We start from the raw sequence: 22,570 nt of genomic DNA, 5'->3' as shown, positions 1-22,570 counted from the left end.
AAATATAACCAATTACAGTCTTAAAGATTAAAGTTTGTAGAGTACAAGAGGAGGTGTGCGGTAAAGGGGGTACATCTGCGTGGCACGGGGGACTCCCTGTACCTCGCCTCTCTGAATGATACTCCCAAACCTCCTTAAGTGGTTTTTTGGCACCTTGGGTATCTTATCCCAACATAGTCCATTGGCCGGAGACAAAAAAAATACGATTGAATCTTATGTTTTCCATTAGAGAAAAAATTGGTCCCCTACAGAATTTTTCCAAGAATACGAGAAAAACAGTTTTGTTTAAATCAAAAGTCGACTTTATTTATTTATAAACAATTTATGAAAAAATGCCAACTTTTTATTTAGTTTTTTGCTTGTATCTCCTCTCTCTTTGCTCTTAACGAAATTGTTTGACCACTGATCACTTTGTCATCAAATTTCCTGTGACATAGAAACTTTTGCAAATCAATTCTTCATTGTTAATAACACGTTAACGATAGGAAAGGTCGGCTTCATGGTCGGTTTATCGATATTTCGCTGCGTTATAAACATTGCTTTTAATGTTAGTATTGATAAGAAATAAAAAAAATGATTTTTGTAAATTTTGACAATTTACAACCAAAAATTTTTTATTGCAACTGTCTTAGTCAATTTTGCATACTTTCTTTCCCAACAAAAGTCATTGCATTTGTTACAAAAAAACATGAATTCTGTCTAAAAAAATAAATGGGTTACATGATGAAGCCTGTTTATTCATCGTGTTATGGGTTGAAACTGATCAAGCACACAGATTTGAAAATGAGATTTTGAAAAATCAGTGAAAAGTCATTTAAATTTGTAAGTCGATAAAGATTAAAATATTACGTGTTACGACAAATATATAACAATTGTATTTTTCTTGAAAAATATTGAAAATAAATGTTTGATTTAATTTTGGAAATTGGCGCACGGAGCACGCAGGGGGCAGCCCCCTAGCTTATAAAAAAGAATGCTCTAGCTCACTCTGAAGCAGAGATACAAGAAATTGGCTTTTTAGCAATAACAGACTACACAATTTACCAATTAACACAATACGATTTACCATCATAAAATTTTTATTGCAACTTAAACAATTGAAAACATTGTTTTACGTGAATATACTGTTACAATCATAGCATATAACGTTGAACACATTTTATTAACAAATTAAATACAAGGTGACGATAGTAAGAAATACTTTTTTTCAAATTTTTGTGTATATTAAATTTTGGCTTTTTCTGATACATTAAAATTTTTTCCAGGGTTAAAGGAATTTCTGATAAATCGTCGTATATGCAGTCTACTTTATTAATTGAACTTTAACGTGCTCGATATTAGAGCAATTTTTTCTGAACAGTATTGACACATTTCTGTACAAGTTAAACTATTAGGGATTTTATTTAATCGTAATGAAAGATTTTCTCAGAAAATGTATAAAAAAAAAAATTTTTTTTTAAATTAAAAAAATGCCAACTCTGTTTATAAAAGGCTTATCGTGGTAAAATACGCGTTATAAGTTTGATGCGTCGAGATTCGAGCTGACTGTCCACCTTTCTTTTCCCGTAACGATGAACTTTCATCAGTGAATGTAGTCGCGCATGAGCAGTTCAGGTCTAGTCATCTGTTTGCAACATTTTCGTCAAATTTTTGGTAAAATGTACTACTTTACATCACTACATCTCATAAACTATAAAGCTAGGCCTTCTGAAATTTGGGATAGTGCTTCTTAATATAGTCAGCTTCGACATATTAGTAATGTTAATAAATTATGTGTGGTGATGAAATAAAAAGTGATGTGTAGTCTGTTATTGCAAAAAACGCCAATTTTTTTTATCTCGGCTTCAGAATGAACTAGAGGTTTCTTTTTTTTTTTTCAGTCAGCGTTTTTTTAAGACAAATGCAATGACGTTTGTTGGGAAAGAAAGTATGCAAAATTGACTGAGATATTTACAATTGTTTGAGTAGCAATAGAAATTTTTTGGCGGTAAATCGTCAAATTCGCAAAAATAAATTTCATCATTACTTACATTAAAAACAATAATTTTATCGCAGCGAAATGTCTATAAACCGACCGTTAAGTTTGTAATAACACTTTAAAGTTCCACTTTAAAAAAATTTATTAACAAAAAAACAACAATTATTCATTAGTATAAAAAAATTTTTACGCTCTTGCCTGCCTTTAACGTGTTATTAACCATAAAGAATGGATTTGCAAAAGTTTTCATTTTATAGTAAATTTGATGACAAAGAGATCGGTGGTCAAAAAAATTCTTTAAAAGCAATGGGAGAAGAGATATAAGCAAAAAACTAATGTTACGTACGATATCATAGCTATACGTACATGCGCCCCCTCTTTACGGGGCCTACTACAGATAATTGTAGTGGGAGAGAGCCGAGGCTTAAGCAGATAGGATACTGAAGGGAGGCTCTCTGGCTGGAACCGGCAAGGACGAAAGTCATACACACGCGACGCGCTCTTCTCTCGTTTTTGCATAAATAAAGACGTTGATACTAGTTCCTCAACTGTTTACTTCGTGCGCACCCCAAGACCATAGAATCTTACGCAACAGTTTTGGTGTCACAAGTGGGATGGTCATCACGATTAAATAAAAGTAAAATTTTTTTTTTCGGTTTTTGTTGACGGTAAAGTATCGACTCTCACGATTTTTGGGAAACATACAGTGTCGTGCCACGAAGTGAACAAGGAACTGCTACGAGAGGGATCAGCGAAACAAAGAGTGGCCAGATTAAGAAAAAAAGCAACTTCAAACCAAGGACCAAGGCGGAGGATACCCGGGACTACGATAGGAAATCGATCAAACAAGGATGTTAAGGGTTGCCATCGTTCTAGCCGGGAACATATGGTAAGTACTTACAAATTTATATACAAAATAACAAATAGATACAAATTTTTTTTTTGTTATGTTCGTTTTGCGTTTGATATCCTCCTCATAATATCAGTAGTGCGTCACTAGACTAATTTATCGGGTATCAGAAAGATTTCAGATCGTGAAGAAAATAAATCAGGTTGAAAGCGAGGAAATAATAAATAATAAATAATAATAAAATTAGACACACGATAAATGTTTAAGTAAAGCGGTTTTATCATCGTGAAATCATAGATATCTAAGAAAAATAGACTGCTCGTTCTTATGTACGGCGCTGAAGCACAAGTACAAGACACAACATCGAACGTGGGTATCTATCTCTCTCGAACATTCCCACCTTTGGCAATGTGCGAAAGAGACAGATACCCACGTTCGATGGTGCGTCTCCTTCTACTTGTGCGTCAGCACCCATACAAAGAACAAGCAGTCTATTTTTCTTACATGTCTATGCGTGAAATAGGAATGCAAAGAATCGTACAGTAATTCATTTATAAGTGTTTGAACGCTTTTATACAGGCAGAAAATAAGGGAAAACAAAAAAAAAGAATAATAATAAACGATCTACGTAATGAGTGTAAGGGAGGACAAAAGTCCCTCGTATCCGGAAAACGAGTCAGTCAGAAATACTGACCGTATTTTCAGAGCACAGCCGCAAAACTCGAATGGAGTGGGAAAAAATGGGCAAGAAACAGCGTATGCTAATGATAAAATTCTTTAAAAAAATGAAACCAGGGGTAATTAGGAAGAAAGACTACTTTTTGAGCTCGAAAACGACGTACACTTGAGGTGTCGTGATATTCGATTGATTCGTTTATTCTTTGTATGTATTTATATATTTATAAATCGGATAAAATATAAATAATGTGCCAAGACAACGAAATTCAACAAATATGCACTAACAGTATTATAAACGCTAATACGCAAGTAAAAGTGACTTGTTTTTCTTTATTATTTTCTTATTTCTGCATTATTTCGCAAAGTTCACGAGTAAGTTCTTTTTTCTTCCATACAAAATGAACTAAAATATTGCCAAGTGCTTTTTAATGCATTAATTATGTAACAATTCATTTTGGCTTAACTTGTATCCTGTATCGTCGGATACTAGTGCATCTGGAAATTTTTGTTTTGTTTTTTAAGATGCTGTAGTTTTTGTACATAAAATTGTCGTATATTCCTTAGTGCAAAAATTCAAGTTAATTGGATTGTGTTAACTATTGATGACTTGCTATTCGATGTTAAATTAGACGATGACATTGTTGAATGACAATGAATTATTTTTACAATGACTTTTGGAAAGTGAGTTCAAACTTTTCTAATTTTTTTGTATCTCAGAGAAAAATAAGTAGAAAAAGTAATAGTAACCATAAGTTTACTGATTTTAAAAGACAATGATGTTAATGAAACACTAAGCACACAATTTTCAATCATTTTTTAAAAAACAACTAATGCGCCCAAACCATTCACGACTGCTAGACGTATTTTTGAGGTTATCTACAAGAGTACAAATAATTTAACTATGCCATTCAGAAGCATTGCGATGATAATGATTCGTTACCCTGTTTTCATTAAATACTGACAAAATCACTCGTCATTAAAAATGTAGACGCGGGAAAAAATATTTTCGGTTATATATGTAGCGTGTCTTAAAATCGATATTGCAATCGTTTGAGTGTATTATAGAATAAAAAAAAAAAAAAAAAAAAAAAGTTATGACTTATGGTGTATGATTCAATATCTTATATGCTGAATATTATAATCTTGTTTATTAAAAAATTTTATTTTTATATAAGTTCATTACACAAATTTATTGGATTCTATTTTATTGATTGATCAGCTAATACATACTTGTACAATAAAATATTTTTTCCCACGATAAGATATTATTTCCCCGCGATGTTGATTTTATACATTTCTATTGGTGAAATATATTTGTCGATGACTATCGTGTATGCTGTTACGTTGCAAAAGTTGGGCAAAACACACAACGTCATGCATAATGGGGGCGGGTGCAGAATATTCAAACACCGTAAGAAACGATGCGGCAAATATGTCACCCTTAAAGAATGCAGATTATACAGCCGGAAATGGGATGAGCGAAATTTCGAGGGACGTAAACTTGCACTGAAGAGATAGGTTCGACAGTAAGGATACACAGGATACGCTTCAACATGCGTTCAGAAGAAGAGAAAAACAAGCGGCGCAGCAAACAGCACAGCAATGTGCGCCACAGTTTTCGGAGGGAAAACTAACACAAAATTGTAGGGAATTAGTACTTGGCCATAAAAACAATTGGGGCTTAACGTCAAGGACGTCGGAAGAAGTAAGAATGTATGGGAGGCAGCAAACGGGAATCCCAAGTTTTTCGGGCGCGAGGATGCATGATTCTGGACCCAGCTACGAACCTACAGGCCCAATAAATCAACGGGTGAGAGGCCAACCGACAGCACCGTCATCTGACTGGCCGTTTCGGGATAATAACATGAACAGGGAATACATTTTGCAAAAGCAGCAACATCAAGCGCAGCCACATCAAACTTATATAAGCCCCATCATGAGTCAACAGCGAGCGGAAAACACGTACCCTGTTAGCATGCACTATAGTGCGCTGTCCCATGTCAATAGCGCGGCGAGTGGCATCCCTATATTCAATGGAGATCCAATAAACTTTTTGCTTTTTGAACAGATGGTGAGGACAGCAAATCTAGCAGTCCCACGGCAGTACGAAAAATACTTCATAGGTATACTAGGCGGTAAACTTAGGGGGATGGCGGCAGATCAATTTCGCACCCGGTTATCACTGTTTAATACCGTAGACGCATTTTTACTCGCTCTATCACGGTGATTCGGGAGCATGGGAGGCATCGATACACAGCTAGCCCAACTTAAGTCATTGACTTAGCTGTACAGCGAGTCAGTTATTCAGTACTGCAGCCGGACGCAACAGCTGCATAATAGAATAATGATGACTGCCCACCCAACCACACATGTCAACCCACAGCTGTCTCAAATTCAGAAAACTGCCCTAAAGCAATCCGCAGATAGAGAGTCAGCGAAACAGTATATCTATGGGTTGAAAGCACCATACAGTTGGAACGTGGCCGGGGTAAAACCTATAACACTGGAGGAGGCCATTGAAGCGGCTATAGACATAGACAACGAGTTAAATCTACGTCAAATGGCACCCAATAATTTCAGCACATATGCAACACGGGAGAGTTTTTTTGGTAAGAGAAACCCAAGGATAGGCATAGTAATCAGCGATGCGCCGGAGGGAAAGAGTGATACGGACGAATGGGATGGCAACCGGGATGTTAAGTGGTGCTCATATTGTCAGGAGCATTGTCTGCACTCTACGAGCGGGTGCAAAAAGCTATGGAGAGACGCGAAAAATGGAAGAATAAAAGACCCCGATATGCCTGAAATAGAACCGTGCAAGAGACTAACAGAGATGGAGGACAAAAATGAAGGAAGACCTGCGTACGATGATCAAGCACCTAATGTGCAGTACAGTACTTCTGACCCTAGAAATTACCATAACAAAAATAATAACTGTTGTATAGTAGAAAGAATATCAAGCGCTGTATATGTATATAATTAGATGTAAGGGCATTTTGCCCTACGTGAGCCCCCTCTCTTTTGACTTTGCTACGCGTAAGTGCGTTCGTCTCGGCGCTAGTGTAGTAGCGCAGTCAGTCACTGCTTAGCGCCTCCCCAGGCTGCACGCGGCAGTAGCGGTCGTGCGATCCCGCATCACTCTTGTATATTCACTGTATTTATATTCAATAAACGGCTTTCCTGAGTAAATCCACACTCTTATTTAATAACAGGTTATGGGCCTTCCACTACCATAGGAAAGTGTTTTATTTTTTTTTTTTAAATCTTCGCCAGCCCAAGTGCAAAAGTGCAAAATAAATTTAAAAATGGAAAATGATTTAGTGAGAATTGCTAAATTAAAAAATATTGAAAATTGGGGGATGTGGAAATTTCAAGTAAGAGTGATGTTAATATCGCAAGAAGTGTTTGATGTTGTCACCGGTGTTGAAATGAAGCCTTAAACTCCTGGACAAGAAGCAACTGCAACTCAACAAACAGAGTTTGAAAAGAAACTCAAGGAGTTTACCAAGAAGGATGGGATTGCACAGAAACTCATCGTCACTTCAATTGACAGACAACCGATGACCCACATTTTGAGTTGCCAATCTGCAAAGGACATGTGGGATAAGCTCCATTCTATTTACGAGAATAAAAGTGAAACTAGTGTTCATTTATTGCAACAAAAGTGGCTCACTTTAATACGAGATCTAAGTGATGATATTGCCACGCACATTTAAAAAATACAAGACTTGTGCAATACGCTGAGATCCTTGAAAGAAGATATCTCGGACAATATGTTGATCACGAAAATTTTAATGACTTTGCCACCAAGTTATAATCATTTTAAATCAGCATGGGACTCGGCAGCATTGGATCAGAAAACCGTTGAAAATCTCACGTCAAAGTTGATTATGGAGGAAACAAGGATGGCAGTTCAAGAAAATCCCGAAAATAACGCATTCTACGCAGGCAACAAAAACAAGAAACACGCGAAGAAAAACGCCGAAGCGAATAAGAATTCCTCAAAAAGCGAACCGGGAGAAGATTCCAGAAAGAAGAAAGGCTGCTGGAACTGCGGCAAGCTTGGTCACAACAAGCGGGACTGCTGGGGTCTTCACGGAAAGCCAGCCCAACAGTCGGGTACTTCGAAGCAGCAGCACACCAACGACGAAGATAGAAACAACGGGGCATTTATAGGTACTGTGTTATTTTCGCGCGACGATACTAACCAAAACGAAGCGTGGCTTCTCGACTCAGAAGCGTCGGAGCATATGTCGAATAGGCGCGAGTGGTTTCACAACCTCGAAAATGCTCATGTGCGAATTTGCCTAGGCGACGGTCGTTGTGTTGATGCTGTTGGTAAAGGCCGCATTAATATTTTAGCGTTTAACGGAAAGACGTGGGAAAGAAAATGTCTTTCGAACGTTTTATATATTCCCAAAATAAAATTTAACCTTTTCTCGATGGGATCAGCTCTTGCAAGAAATATGGTTTTTGAATCTGATAATAAAAATTGCGCGTTCCGTAAAAATGGTGAGATTGTTTTGACGGGAAATAAATCTGACAAAGAGTCCATTTTTAAGTTAAATATTAAAATCGATAACTTGGAGCAATCCCTCGTGGCGGAGCAAAATGTAAACAAAAACAAAGGCTCGTTGCAGCTTTGGCACGAGCGCCTCGCGCACCAAAATTTTTCACACGTAAAAGGTTTCTTGGACCAAAACGGCATTAAGGTAGAAGAATCACCTTCTTTTTGCGATGCATGCGTGTTAGGAAAAATGCACAGGAGTCTTTTTTCAATAAGCGAAACTCGTACGACTAAAGTTGGTGAAATTATACATTCTGATCTTTGCGGGCCTATGGAAATAAAGTCAGTTGGCAATTCGCGATACTTTTTATTATTCAAAGATGACTTTTCAAGCTACGTTACCGTGTATTTTATAGAGCATAAAAGCGAAGTGAAGGATTGTTTTATAAATTTCATGCAACGATTTGAAATAGAAACAAATATGAAAATAAATATTTTTAGAACCGATAATGGCTTGGAATTTGTAAATAAAGAGCTTGATGATAGACTGTTTAAAAACGGAATCAAGCACCAGCGTTCAGTAGTATATACTCCCCAACAAAACAACAAGGCCGAGCGCGAAAATCGGACGCTTGTCGAAGCGTCGCGCACGATGTTGTTATCCAAGAATTTACCAAAACGCCTCACAGTGGTCCCAAACGCTGAAAAAATTATCAAAATTCGTGCTTCACACGAATTTTCAATCAATTTCATCAATTTTGGGCTTATTTTACTCCTAAGGCCATAACCTTCAAGAATCCGTTTCCCTCCGTCCTGTGACGACTTTGTATATGTATGATTTTTATGTATATATATAGCGAATTTCGATAGTCACATTACTGTGTATACATAAAAACGTTGTTAAAATCAACCAATTTGTACCAAACTTAGTGTACGGGGGTTTTTGGGGTCACTGATTACGAATCTGTAGTTGGATTTGCGAAATTCAAAATGGCGGATCCAAGATGGCCGACAAAGTTTTCAAAAATCAACCGATTCGCACCAAATTTGGTGTACGGGTGTTTTTGGGGTCGCTGATTACGAATCTGTAGTTAGATTTGCCAAATTCAAAATGGCGGATCCAAGATGGCCGACAAAATTTTCAAAAATCAACCGATTCGCACCAAATTTGGTGTACGGGTGTTTTTGGGGTCGCTGATCACGAATTCGCACACTGGGAGAAGGATTTATTAACTGTTAACATTTACGTATATTGGAAGAAAATTAGTTGGCATATTCATAACTACCATGATATATTTTTTATCTGAATAGCCAACTGTTACTTTACAAATTTTCAAACTGTAATGGTAAACAGACGGTATCTTAATATTTAATACACCAAAGTTGAGTTGCACCTGGATCACGCTACGTACGGTACGCGAGGCAGCAGAAAACTGGCTACAGTGATTCAGGAAGCCGAAAAAATTATCAAAATTCGCGCTTCCTGTGATTTTTCACTCAATCAATACGAATTTGGGCTTATTTTGTTCGTAAGATCATAGGTTACAAGGATCCGATTTCCTCCGAAGTGTCATCCATCATTATATATATGTAATCAAGGTATATATATAACAAATTATAACAATTCGCATTATTTATTGTAATAAAACAATGAAAAAGTATAAAAACGACCAAACACATGAGTTTCATTCTGTATATCGATGAAAACATCCCAAATTATGACTTAAGCGGGCTACATATACATATGTATGTAATAATGGACACACACACACTTACATACATATATGGGACGTTCTTTGTGAAACGGAACAAAGATCTGCCCAAAATTCTATAAGTCGTAAGAAATGTTTTATGGGCGCAAACTGTAGCTTAGTTAGAAGGCTTTCTTTTGCCGTCTGGCTTTTTTCCAAAATTAAAAATGGCGGACCAATATGGCAGCTGCAATTAGTCAAAATCACTCTAAGGTAGCTGTTTTACTTGATTTAAAATAATTTTGGACTTTCAAAAATCCAAATTAAGGCTTAATCATATGTATTTTTCATCGCTGATTACAAATTCATACTTATTTTTGATCGAGCACATCACTAATTCTTCCTAACCTCAATAAACTTCGAAAAAAAGTAGTTTTGCGTAGTTTTTCAACGTTTTGAACGTTAAAAAATTCTTAAAAAATGATTATCATGCGTATTTTTTATACCAAAACATGAATTAATACTCTTTGTTTGTCTACCTTATTGCTGAATTTTCCTAACCTCAAAAAACTTCGAAAAATGTCGTTTTGCGTAGTTTTTCAACGTTTTGAACGTTAAAAAATAATTATCATGTGTATTTCTTATACCAAAACATGAATCGACACTTTACTTTAGTCTAACATATCGCTGAATCTTCCTAACCTCAAAAATCTTCGAAATAAAGTAGTGTTGCGTAGTTTTTGATAGTATTATGCGTCAAAAAATTCTTTAAAAAATTAACCATCATGAATTTTTCATAGAATGATGAGAAACATTTATTACTTTTCATTGCGCTGATCACTGATATTTCCTAACCTCAAAAAACTTTAAAATAAAGCAATTATGCTTTGTCTTTGATTGTTTTAAAAGTAAAACAATTGGGATCTTGCATGAAAAATTCCATTTGGTCCGTCTTGTAGTGCTTTGAAAAATAATCGACACGTATTTTTTCTTTTTTCTTAAAAATAAAAATTGAAAAAGATATAGTACCTTGAAAGTTATGCTATTTTAATAGTTATAGAAAACGCCATATATACGTAACGTTGTAAAGCATACATTACACATATATATTCTACAATTAAGTACAAAAATAATGAACCCCAAAACATCAAAATCGGTTAAAAACTTTCCAAGATACAGCGTTTTGAAAAAAATAGCTAACGTTCACATAACCTCAAATAACGCAGAAACGGTTACATTAAATTTTCTCAAAATAAAATCTTGTCAACATAATATCAAAACGAAGTATTCCTGAAAGTTTCAAGAAAAAATTTTCATTTTTACTTAAGTTATCGTGAAAATACCAAAATGTATGTTTTTCATAGATCTAAAAGTCATAAAATTTGATTTTATTTTGCTATCGCTCCCCGACCATTTGACACAGATCAAAGTATATTATCTATTCTTATCAGCTTTGTATCTGATACGCTCTTAATGTAAGGGTTAATTGGGTATTGGGTTTTTATAATGGATCTCATATGTCACAGTTCGACTATCACTATACATGTGGAAAGTATATCTGATGGATCACATATGTTATTGTCACATTACTTTTTGCAAATGTTTTTTTTTTTCAATTTTTAATTAAAAACGTAGGTCTTTAGCATCATTCAGAGTGCACCACGAGGAGCTGCATGTCTACAATTTTAGGTTGCCCCTTCGATCCTCTGAATCCCCTTTCAGTCACTATACATATACCATGCATATGTATTCATTTGACACATTCAGGGTCGTTTGCGCCAAACGGGACTATCATATTCGTAATCAGCATCCCAAAAAACATAAATACACAAATTTTCAGCTCGATTGGTGCCTGACCGTGTTCGGAAGTACAGCCATTTTTTTTTTTTTTTTATTGAATGATATTCACACTATTCGTTTGTCAATAGGATCGCAACAAATACGGACATTTTCCAGAGGCTTATGATACACTCAGATCCGTTCTTTTCCATGTGTCGATCAAGTTCGAAAAAAAGCCATAAACATTTAACAGAAGAAATGCTTTCCTTGCTAAATTTTGAAAAGGTAACAGCAAATGAATCTTCAAGGGGAAAAGTGAATAATGATTTGTTGATTGGAAAAAAAAACATAGGGAATGTGTCAGACGATCGAAGCGATAATGATTTTAATTATGAAGGGAATAGTAATGATGATGATGATGATGATGATGATGATGATGATGATGATGATGATGATGATGATGATGATGATGATGATGATGATGATGATGATGATGATGATGATGATGATGATAATGATGTTTAGAACAAAAATAAGATGTAAATTAGATAAAATATTTATACAGTGGAATTTTTTATAAAAATACCAGAAATATAATTCATAATAAAAATGGTGTGAAAGCTTCAGATAAAAAATATATCATGGTAGTTATGAATATGCCAACTAATTTTCTTCCAATATTCGTAAATGTTAACAGTTAATAAATCCTTCTCCCAGTGTGCGAATTCGTGATCAGCGACCCCAAAAACACCCGTACACCAAATTTGGTGCGAATCGGTTGATTTTTGAAAATTTTGTCGGCCATCTTGGATCCGCCATTTTGAATTTGGCAAATCTAACTACAGATTCGTAATCAGCGACCCCAAAAACACCCGTACACCAAATTTGGTGCGAATCGGTTGATTTTTGAAAACTTTGTCGGCCATCTTGGATCCGCCATTTTGAATTTCGCAAATCCAACTACAGATTCGTAATCAGTGACCCCAAAAACCCCCGTACACTAAGTTTGGTACAAATTGGTTGATTTTAACAACGTTTTTATGTATACACAGTAATGTGACTATCGAAATTCGCTATATATATACATAAAAATCATACATATACAAAGTCGTCACAGGACGGAGGGAAACGGATTCTTGAAGGTTATGGCCTTAGGAGTAAAATAAGCCCAAAATTGATGAAATTGATTGAAAATTCGTGTGAAGCACGAATTTTGATAATTTTTTCAGCGTTTGGGACCACTGTGCGTCGGCTCGATACATAACAGTAGTCGATTTGAAACAGTGATTTTTTCACTTAGAAATTCACGAGGATGACGCACACAAAACAGTTACAATACATTTTTAAAAGCGATGTCACTCGCTTTGGCGGGTCTACAAGGGCATGAAATCGAAGTGCATTTGGATGACATCATGGTGTTTGCTCCGAACCTCGAAGAGCACGAGAGGCGTTTTATTAGACTTTTAAAGCGGCTTTTGGAAGCAACCTGAACAATTGAGCCGAAAAAATGCCAATTTTCAAAACCCGAGGCGAAATTACTGGGACACGTAGTAGGAAACGGACAAACAAAAACAGATCCAAAAAAATCAGAAGCATCGAAGAAATACCCGAGACCTACGAATGCAAAAAGAATCAAACAATTTCTTGGATTTGTCGGATATTACAGACGATTTATTCTGAATTATGCAAAAATTGCTCAGCCACTCTTAAAACTCTTGAGAAAAGGAATAGTGTTCAAATGAGAAGAGCAGCAGGAGCAAGCTTTTAGAACACTAGTTGACGCATTATGTAGTGAGCCGGTACTCATTGCACCTAATCTGGAGAAGCCCTTAATAGTTACAACGGACGCGTCAGACTACGCAATAGGGGCAATATTAACCCAAGGCGAACTGAGAAAGGTTGGCCGTGTGGATTTGCCTCACGATGCCTTCGAGGGAGCGAATCACACTACCCAACGCATGATAAGGAACTGTTGGCCATCGTGTTCGCAAAAGAACAGTTTCAGCCGTACTTATTCGGGCGCAAATTTACAGTAGTCACAGATCATGAGCCACTAAAACATTATCATACGTGAAAGAAGCCTGACATAAGATTTAATAGGCTCAAAGCGGAACTATGAGGCTACGAGTTTAACGTAGTAAATCGGCCAGGCATTTCAAACAAAGCACCTGATGCACTCTCTCGAAATGTAGTAATAGGAGAGGGAGAAATAAACACTGAGCGGCCACGCCATGAACTGTATCAGCTGGCGGACGAACAGGAGAAAAAAGGAATAGCCGATAGCGATGGACCATCCCTTTAGGTATCTCGAAAACCTGGCGTTTATGACGGAAACGGAAGCGGTACCCAATACGGAAGCGATAGATGCTATACATGAAAGAGGGTACATAAATCCGACGCGCATGAACAACGAGCAGAAAGTCGTAGGTGAAGCTAAAAGTACTAAAGAGAGAAAGTTAACGGTTATACACGTGTATGTAAAGGAGCATTTTGAAGAAGCGGCGCTCAAATCGAATATTAAGAAGTGTGTTAAAGCTCTTAGAGACGTAATAATTGCAACTAATATTAAGACAATTGGAATTATTAGAGATCTAGCGATTCTTAATCTTACTCAATGGGGGTACTTTGTCAATATTTTTGAGAAAGTATACAAAGACACTAGATAAGCTGCAGTGCTCTACACCAACACACCAATAATTCAACCGACGAGTCAAAGATTAAAAATAATTAAAAAGTACCACAAAGCAGCTATAGGTAGGCACAGAGGCATGAACAAGACATATAGTAGGATCGCAAAGGACTACAATTGGAAATATGCGCCCAGACATAAGGCAAGTTATTTTGGGATGCCCCTCATGTCAGACGAAAAAACTTGTAAGGATAAAAACAAAACAAGCCTTGTTCATTACGGACACACCAAGCAGACCTTTTGAAAAAATTTCAATGGACTACTTTGGGCCCATTAGTAAGCCATCGATAAATAACTATACACATATTTTGTCTATGCAGGACTGGCTAACAAAGTTTATTGTCCTTGTACCAGTGAAGAGAGCAATAGCTGAGGAGACCGTGAGGGCAATAACCGACAAATTTATAACATATTTCGGACCCACGGAGCATCTACTGTCTGACCGAGGGACCCATTTTATGAATAAAAGTATGGAAGAATTAGCAAAATTATTTAAAATAGACAAAATCGGTAGTACGGCATTTCACCCTCAAACAAATGGGGCCATCGAACGAATGCATCATACGCTCACCGAATACATAAAAGCTTACGTAGAGAAAAAAGATCAATGGAATGAACACTTACCATTGTGCATACACTCATATAATACTACGGACCATGAGAGTACAGGGTACTCACCACATGAGCTTATTTTTGGACAGAGAGCGAGAACACCTACTAGCTTTCATACATCATCTAGCGGCCAGACGTCGAACGAATATTTTAATGAGCTGGTAACAACACTGACGAAGATAAGAACCATCACCGCAATGAACCAAGTGCAAGCGAAATACCGCTTAAAGTATTATTAAGACCGCAAATTATATACGAGATACTACCTCGAGGGGGAAATGGTTTATGTGTTAAAGGAACCATCGAAAGGGAAATTCGGCGCCCAATATGAGGGATCGTACGAAATAACTGGCACTGATTATGCAAAAAAGAATTCCAAGCTTCAAAAAAAGGACGAGGTAAGAATATCCCACGTGGATAAAATAAAAAAAGCTTGCGTAGTAAAAATCCCGATAGAAAATGCGAATATAGAGAAAAATACGGAAGTAAAAAATTCAACAGCTAGTTTCGCTTAAATTTTCGCGGCCCCTGGATGCACCTCGAAAGAGCATCAGAACCCATGACTTTCTAAAGTCTCGGGTACACTGCTTTACTTAAAATTAAAATGGTGTATATTTATATAGTCTAGATGGTTATCGCAACAAATTTATAAATGTGAATAATAAAAAAAAAAAAAAAACTAGGCAAAGGAGTGATGCGTGTGGTTTTTTTTCAAAAATTGGTAAAAGATAAATTTTTTAAATATGGGTCATTCCATGTACTTGGTGAAATTTTCATATCTAGATATAAATTGCGTATGCGTAAATATTTGGGCAAATCCACTAAACTTTTGATTTTAAGGAATTTTTTTTTTTTTTTTTTTAAGCACATAATTGAGTCTTTGTACATATATTCATACACCTTTTTAGGTAGTAAATTTATTGATGTGCTTGATTTGGCATGAAGGCCGTCCAAATTGGAAGCCTAAAACTGAAATGCCTCTTTTTACTTTCCCAACATTTTCTGGCTTTGTTTTTTTGCTTAGAAGTAAAAAAAATTATCGATATAAAATAAACAGTATGATAAGTCCTAGATTTTTTATTCTTGATTTTTGTTAAATTAAATAAAACAAATAACATATTTTTAAATTAATTACACTAACCCTTTTAAATAATCTCAGCAAACTTTTGTACAATCCTAGTTTTCTTTTCAATACAATGACGAATTTGTAATACATTACGTAATAAAAAATAAAAAATATTATATTCTCTCTTTTTATAAATAACAATATCTAATGAACACAAATTTAAGACGTTAAACTTAGAATAAAATAATTTAACAAATAAAGTGATTATCGAAGTACACTTATGTATTACTTGTCCTTTAATTTTTAGAGCTTAATCTTAATTTACGAACTTTTGATTTGGCTTTGTCTTCTGGCTTATTTCTAATTTGCACTTTTGTACTCACAACTTGAAAACTAAAAGGATTTAATCCATAATGTTTACAAGGTGGATTTTTTATGCATTCAAAGCATGATAAATAGTTTAAAAATAAAGTATCCTCAAGTGTGCGTGTCCATACAACTTGGTGAATTTTCATGGAACTAGGTGCAACTTGTAGTTTTACATTTTCTAAAAGTTTGTCTATTTTTGACACGTAAATTTTTTATATTTAAAACATTTTTACTTTTATTTTGTTCCGTTCGACGACTTCAATCATATTACTTGCTGTCAAAACATCGTGACCAAAAGAAACTGCTCTGTCACAAACTGACTTCACAGTACCACCTGTCCCATCAGCACAACTTTTTCCGTGACCTGCTGTTGTGAAATTTTAGGATGCATGATCAAGTTTCAAAGTTTTGCAATAGTAAGAAAATAAAAAGAAATTGGTTTTATTTTTGTATTGGGTAGATAGACCATCACTTTGAAAATGAAGTAACTTAAAGTTTGGTACGAATGCTTTAATATGATCAAGAACAGATTGTAGATGAGCTTAAACAGCAGAAGCATCATGTCTTAAACATTCTGATACTGTGCACAAAGAAATGCATTGAATTTCAAAAGTTTCTGAGTCCTTACAAAAAAAGCTCCTGTATAAAGTGAAATTTGTTTCTTTGAAGCTCCAAAATGTACGCTTTGTATTTTTTCTGCATACTTTGAGTTATAATTTTCACTAAAATCTATAACTATTTGTACTTCATTCATATTTCGATGTATCTTGAGATGGTTCATAAATTTATATTGATGGCCCGTATTGTAGACGTGTTTTAAATATTCAGGTGTACGCGAGTTTAATTCTTTTATCATATCATTAACACCACACTCAATTTTTTGTTTTGATGTAATTTTAACGTGATACATTTTGCTTTTTGCACCCAACCGATCTACATAATTACTATTTCACTGATGATAAAATGTCATACAAAAATCATTAGAAAGTGCAACATACTTATTATGACAAATTAAACATTCTCGGTGCATACTTGATTTAGACATAGAGTCACAAGTTACAGAATCAGTAAAATATTTCGAGCTTGCCATAGATAATACATTTAATTGTGATAATTTTTGTAAAATTAAATCAAAATTAGCATGCGTTTTACATAGGCATGTTTCCCTCCTGGACATTTTCTGAGTAACTATCCAAAAAAGGGCCCAACATATAAAACAAAGAACGAGAAATTTTTAAGGATTTTTCAGCTTTAAATTTCAGGTACAAATTATATAAGGTATCTAGTAAGCATCTTTTACGTATCTCTATTTCATTTTTAGTAATAAAATCTTTTTTACTTGGCTCAGGAGCAGAATTTTCATTTTTTTCAAAAAATTTTTCCATTTCGTTTTTCATTTGTAATTTAATAAGCATTTTCTTATTATTACTTATATTTGAATTAAAGTATGATAAAATACTTTTTCTCTGTAAGTAATTGTTAACGAGCCCAGAAGGTTGTTTTATACAACGGTATTTTTTTATAATTTTTTCAGCAATAGCTTGCAACAATGACGATTCTTCTTTTTCGGTGTTTAATTTATTTTTATTTTCTAAAAGCTGACTGAAGTACTTCTCCACGTAATAATTTTTGCCTCATAGCTTGCTTTCCTTCTTTCATTATTTTATCAACTTTTTTTTTGATTGGCGATTTTTCGGTTCTTATTGCTCTGTAATATTTTTGTTTCCAATAATTAATAGTTTTTAACTGTAGTTTATTCGTTTGTTCTAGTTTTTTTACTTTTCGACGCAACGTTTGCTCCCTTCCTTTCCATTACTTATTACTTTTTCTACACGCAAAATTTTTACTTTTGAATAGAAACTTTCTGTTTTGACTTTATATTCTTGGCTCAATTTTTGTGGATTATTAGCGATACCGTCTTCTACATGTGTACTTGAGGAGGAGGGATTGTGACTCCCTCTGATCAAGAGCTGATTGTGTCTCATTTAACGTACTTAAGCTCTCAACAGCATCATTTTGACTGTTTATTCCACTGAGATTTTCGGATTTATTTTTTCTTGTTCTTCTACTAATATCATCGTAATGTTTTATAGACATATTTCCTAATCTTTGGAAACAACACCTAACCATATCAGTATCTTTATCACGCAGAGTTTTTGATGTGGAGTGTGTATTACTTACTTATACCTCACTACGTAAGCTTTTTGCTTTTTCGCGATCGATACGCTTTTGAAGAATTTTTCGCTCACGTTTTTCAGCCGAGATTTTTCTTTTCTCTTTAACTTTTTGTAGCTTACTCTTTGGTAATTGAATTTCAGGTGCCATCCTGCTTTCTACACAAGTACACTTAGTATCTTAAAATATTAATTATTTTCCTAATAAAATTACTTATCTTTTAGTTACTTACTGATTTTTAGTTTGAGGAAAAACGTTAAAACAATACAACTGCATTAAGAATAAAGCGAATACAAACCAGATTCAATTCATAGTTTGGCTTATATCATGTATACATAAATGTTTACAAACAGCATTGTAAATGTATATACAGATACTATGTCGATACAGTAGAATTTAAGTTAACCAACTGCTGTTCTTCTGCTTTGGCAGTACATTATTTTGAAATTGTTTTTCTAATTCCACTTTTCTGATTTTTACTCAAACATTGAATATCCTATGTGAAAAAAGAAATTAAGAAATAACAAGTATTGCTATTTATTCGCATAACGATGTACGAAAATAGAAGTGAGATGGTCAAAATACTTCTCAAACCCTTTGAATCTAATAAACATACAATAGGAATCCGTAGCTCCTAAACTGACAATTTGTTGCTCATAATATTACTTTTCTTAATGAATTAAAATTTTTTATTGTATAAATAGCGTGATGGCCCAATTTTTTTGTGATGAGGAATGATAGAACACAACGATCACATATAAGATTGACCTTTTTCAAATGTAATCTCAGACGTGCCATCAAAAAATGCACTATTTTGAAGGAATTCACGTTTTTTCATTCAAAGTTTAAAATGCGCTAATTTTTTTAACATACATAGCACATCATCGAGACAAGGCAAAAAATTTTCGTTTATTTTATTAGTAAATAATAAAAATTTTACTTTTGCAGTAACTTGAAGGCCGCACCGTAAAACTCTATAAGATGTAACTTTATTTTATTATTTTTCAAATGAGTATCATTTATAAAAGTAAGGAAATTTTTTTCCAGTAAAGGCACAGTATCCAGCTTCAAATATTTTTTGTAGAAAGGTCCAAACAAGTAAATAAAATTATTGCTGAGCTGATTTATTCTGGGGCATGAAAATAAAATTGTTAAGAGAATAAAATTTTTTTAAATTATCAACAGCAAAATTCGTGTTTTTCAATTTAAAAGTTTCTTCTACAGAAGGAACAGAGCAATTTATGGACTGAAAAATGTGAACTTTTATCGTTTTTCATATAAATAACAGTAAGAAATTTTCATTTAAGATATGAAGAAGCCTTCTTACGAAATATTTGGATAAGAACTTGAAATCACGAAAATTGAAGGTTTTGTGGATTTGCCCATATATATGTGTGGAAAAAAAAGGAAGCAAATGGAGACGAGTGGGGGATATAGGGGAAAAAAATAACGAGATGGATAAAGACGAATTTTCTTTTTTTTTTTTCCTTCTTCGTGTGGACTAATGGCAGCCACGACCCTTACAGCAACCACATGAGTGGCTCACCTTTCCTGTTTCACGTCGTCTCCTACGCCCATGACCTAAACCAACTTCCCTCGAAATTCCTACCGAAGTATCTCCCAGCTGTAACGTTTGTAAACGCTGAATACAGTTATCGTAGCCAAGAGAATGATCGGTAGTGACCAGCGTGGTGAGAACAAAGCCCCCACCGGTGAAACGTTGCACCTAAAAAAAAAATAATTAAAGGTGAAATAAGAAAAAAAGGAATGAAATCAGAAAAGACATTAAAAAATGAAATAAAATCAAAAAAAATATGGAAAAGGAAATAAAATAAAAATACAGAAAATAAAATTTGAAATAATGAAAAAAACGAAATGCATTAAAAAAAAGAATTAAAGAAAAAAAAATAATGAAATGAAATATGACAAAAAAATTGAATGAAATTAAAAAAGACATGAAAATATACAATGGAATGAAAAAAAAAAGAAATAAAAGAAGGAATGAAAAAAATGAAATTAAATATAAAAATGAAAATTAAAAAAAAGGAAATTTAAAAAAAAAATACAAATGAAAAGAAACAAACCAGGGGGTATAAATGGGTCATGGGACCCATGGTAAGAACGAAGTTCTTTAAACATGAGATGATTATAAAGACACACGATTTCTCAGATTACAAGGGGGTCGCCAGACACATAGGAAAAACGAAGCTCTATAAAAATAAGTACTGCATTCATGTACGTCATGCATAAATACAGTACTCACGAAGTTCAACTATCGTGAGTACTGAACTAATTTTCTTATTTTTTTTTTAATTCGTTTTTAAAAGTTTTTGTTTTAGTGAACTACGTGAATGCAGTATTTAATTTTATAGAGCTTTGTTTTTTCTATGGGTCTGGCGACCCCCTTGAAAGCTGAGAAATTGTGGGTCTTTATAATCATCTCACGTTTAAAGAACTTCGTTCTTACCGTGGGTCCCACGACTCATTTATACCCCTGGTTTGTTTCTTTTCATTTGTATCTTTTTTTTTATTTCCTTTTTTTTTTTTATTTTTTTTTTTTTTCGTTTTTCTATTTAATCTTTTTTATTTCACTTTTTTTCTTTCATTCTACTGTATATTTTTATGTCTTTTCGAATTTTATTTAATTTTTTTTCTTCAATTTTTTTTTTTAATGCATTTCATTTTTTTCATTATTATTAATTTTATTTCCTGTATTTTTATTTCATTTCTATTTCCATTTTTTTGTCATTTTATTTCATTTTTTAATGTCTTTTTTGATTTCATTCTCTTTTTTTATTTCAATTTTCAATTACTTTCCATATTATTTTCCATTTCATTTTTTTCATCATTTCATATTTATTTTTTTATTTTTTTTTCTTGGAATTTTTTTATTTTTGTTTTATACCTTTTTATTAATATTTTAAATTGTTTGTTATTGCATTTTGTTTAAATTTTTTTGAATTTAATTTCTGTACATAAAATTTTTTCGAATTATTTTTTTTCTTACTTATCTTCTTGCAATTATATAGCCAATCAATACAATTTTTGTTTGAATTTTTTATAATTATTTAATGACATTTTGCCATTATTTGTGTATCAAATTCAAAATAAGCGCCCTTAAAAACCATTAAAATGATATGTAACTTAAAATATACATATATAATAATCTTACATAATTTATTTATTATAGTTCGATAAATTACTATATTTATATAACTATGTGACATTGTAACATAATTTGCTTGTCGAATTCAAAATAAGTGCCCTTGAAAACCATTGATACGTTCTGCAACTCGATTGTATATGTTTATTTAAATAATTCATTTATTTATCAAATAATTTATTAATAACAGTAATTATTAGCATTATTTTAATACCAAAAAAACATCAGGTTTCAAAAAAATCGGTTGGTATTTTATGCATCAAATGCATAGAATACTAATATTTAATGCGTAATAACGCGCCTTATTCGATTTAATCTACATAACCATATTTGGATGATTGGTCGACGATCAAGGGGGTAGTGGGGAACCCCTTCCAAGGCGACGTCGGCAACTAGCACGAAGAAGGTACCATGGCAACCACAACCGACGGCCAGGGAATACGACGCACCCTCTACTAGGGTGTGGCAGTGTAGACGTAACACCCGTCCAGCGGAGAACAAGACGAGAGGCCCCTCTGCTTCCCGCGCAACTACAAGGAACGACAGCTCGGCAGGACATCGTACCTCACAGAGTCCAGTACCCCCTCAGTGGGGATATTGCAGCATGGGCAGCGGTGATGCGCCAGAAGGCCACTAAGGTAGAAGGAGAGGTGTCGGTACCGCGAAGAACGCGTAAAGGTCAACAATGAGCTTCAGGCCAAGCTGGAAAAAAAAAAAAAAAAAAAAAAAAAAAACACGAAGATCCACATATGCAGCAAAGGCAAACGGGATTTTACCGAACCATGTTGACTACAGAATATTAGCGCAAGGGCGGTCGGACTATTAAGGACGATGATACTATGCCCGGGAGGCCATCCCACACCCGGAACTTGGAAACACGCATACAATCGTGAGACCTACAACCCCATCAACAACACATACACGTGGAGAGGAAATGTTTGTATGTATACAGATATATATAAGTAAATAAGTGGAAATCGAGTGTCTCACTTACACTTCCGCAACCCGGCGTA

General features: G+C 34.3%; 1 protein-coding gene and 1 pseudogene across 1 annotated transcript in view; one reads left to right on the top strand and one right to left on the bottom strand.

Moving 5' to 3' along the window:
- The window catches only part of Setx (probable helicase senataxin), a 322,325-nt gene that overhangs the window by 291,186 nt on the left and 8,569 nt on the right, over window positions 1–22,570 (bottom strand). The gene's annotated exons all lie outside the window — the stretch shown is intronic.
- Window positions 11,103–11,276, top strand: LOC149375223 (U2 spliceosomal RNA; annotated as a pseudogene).

The sequence above is a fragment of the Copidosoma floridanum genome, unplaced genomic scaffold, assembly GCF_036245765.1.
Source record: "Copidosoma floridanum isolate Cflo_tuat_1 unplaced genomic scaffold, Cflo_Japanese_pri ptg000010l, whole genome shotgun sequence".
Classification (NCBI taxonomy): Eukaryota; Metazoa; Arthropoda; class Insecta; order Hymenoptera; family Encyrtidae; genus Copidosoma; species Copidosoma floridanum.
Note: the sequence above shows the minus strand (reverse complement) of the source record. Positions and strands in the feature narration are given on the sequence as shown.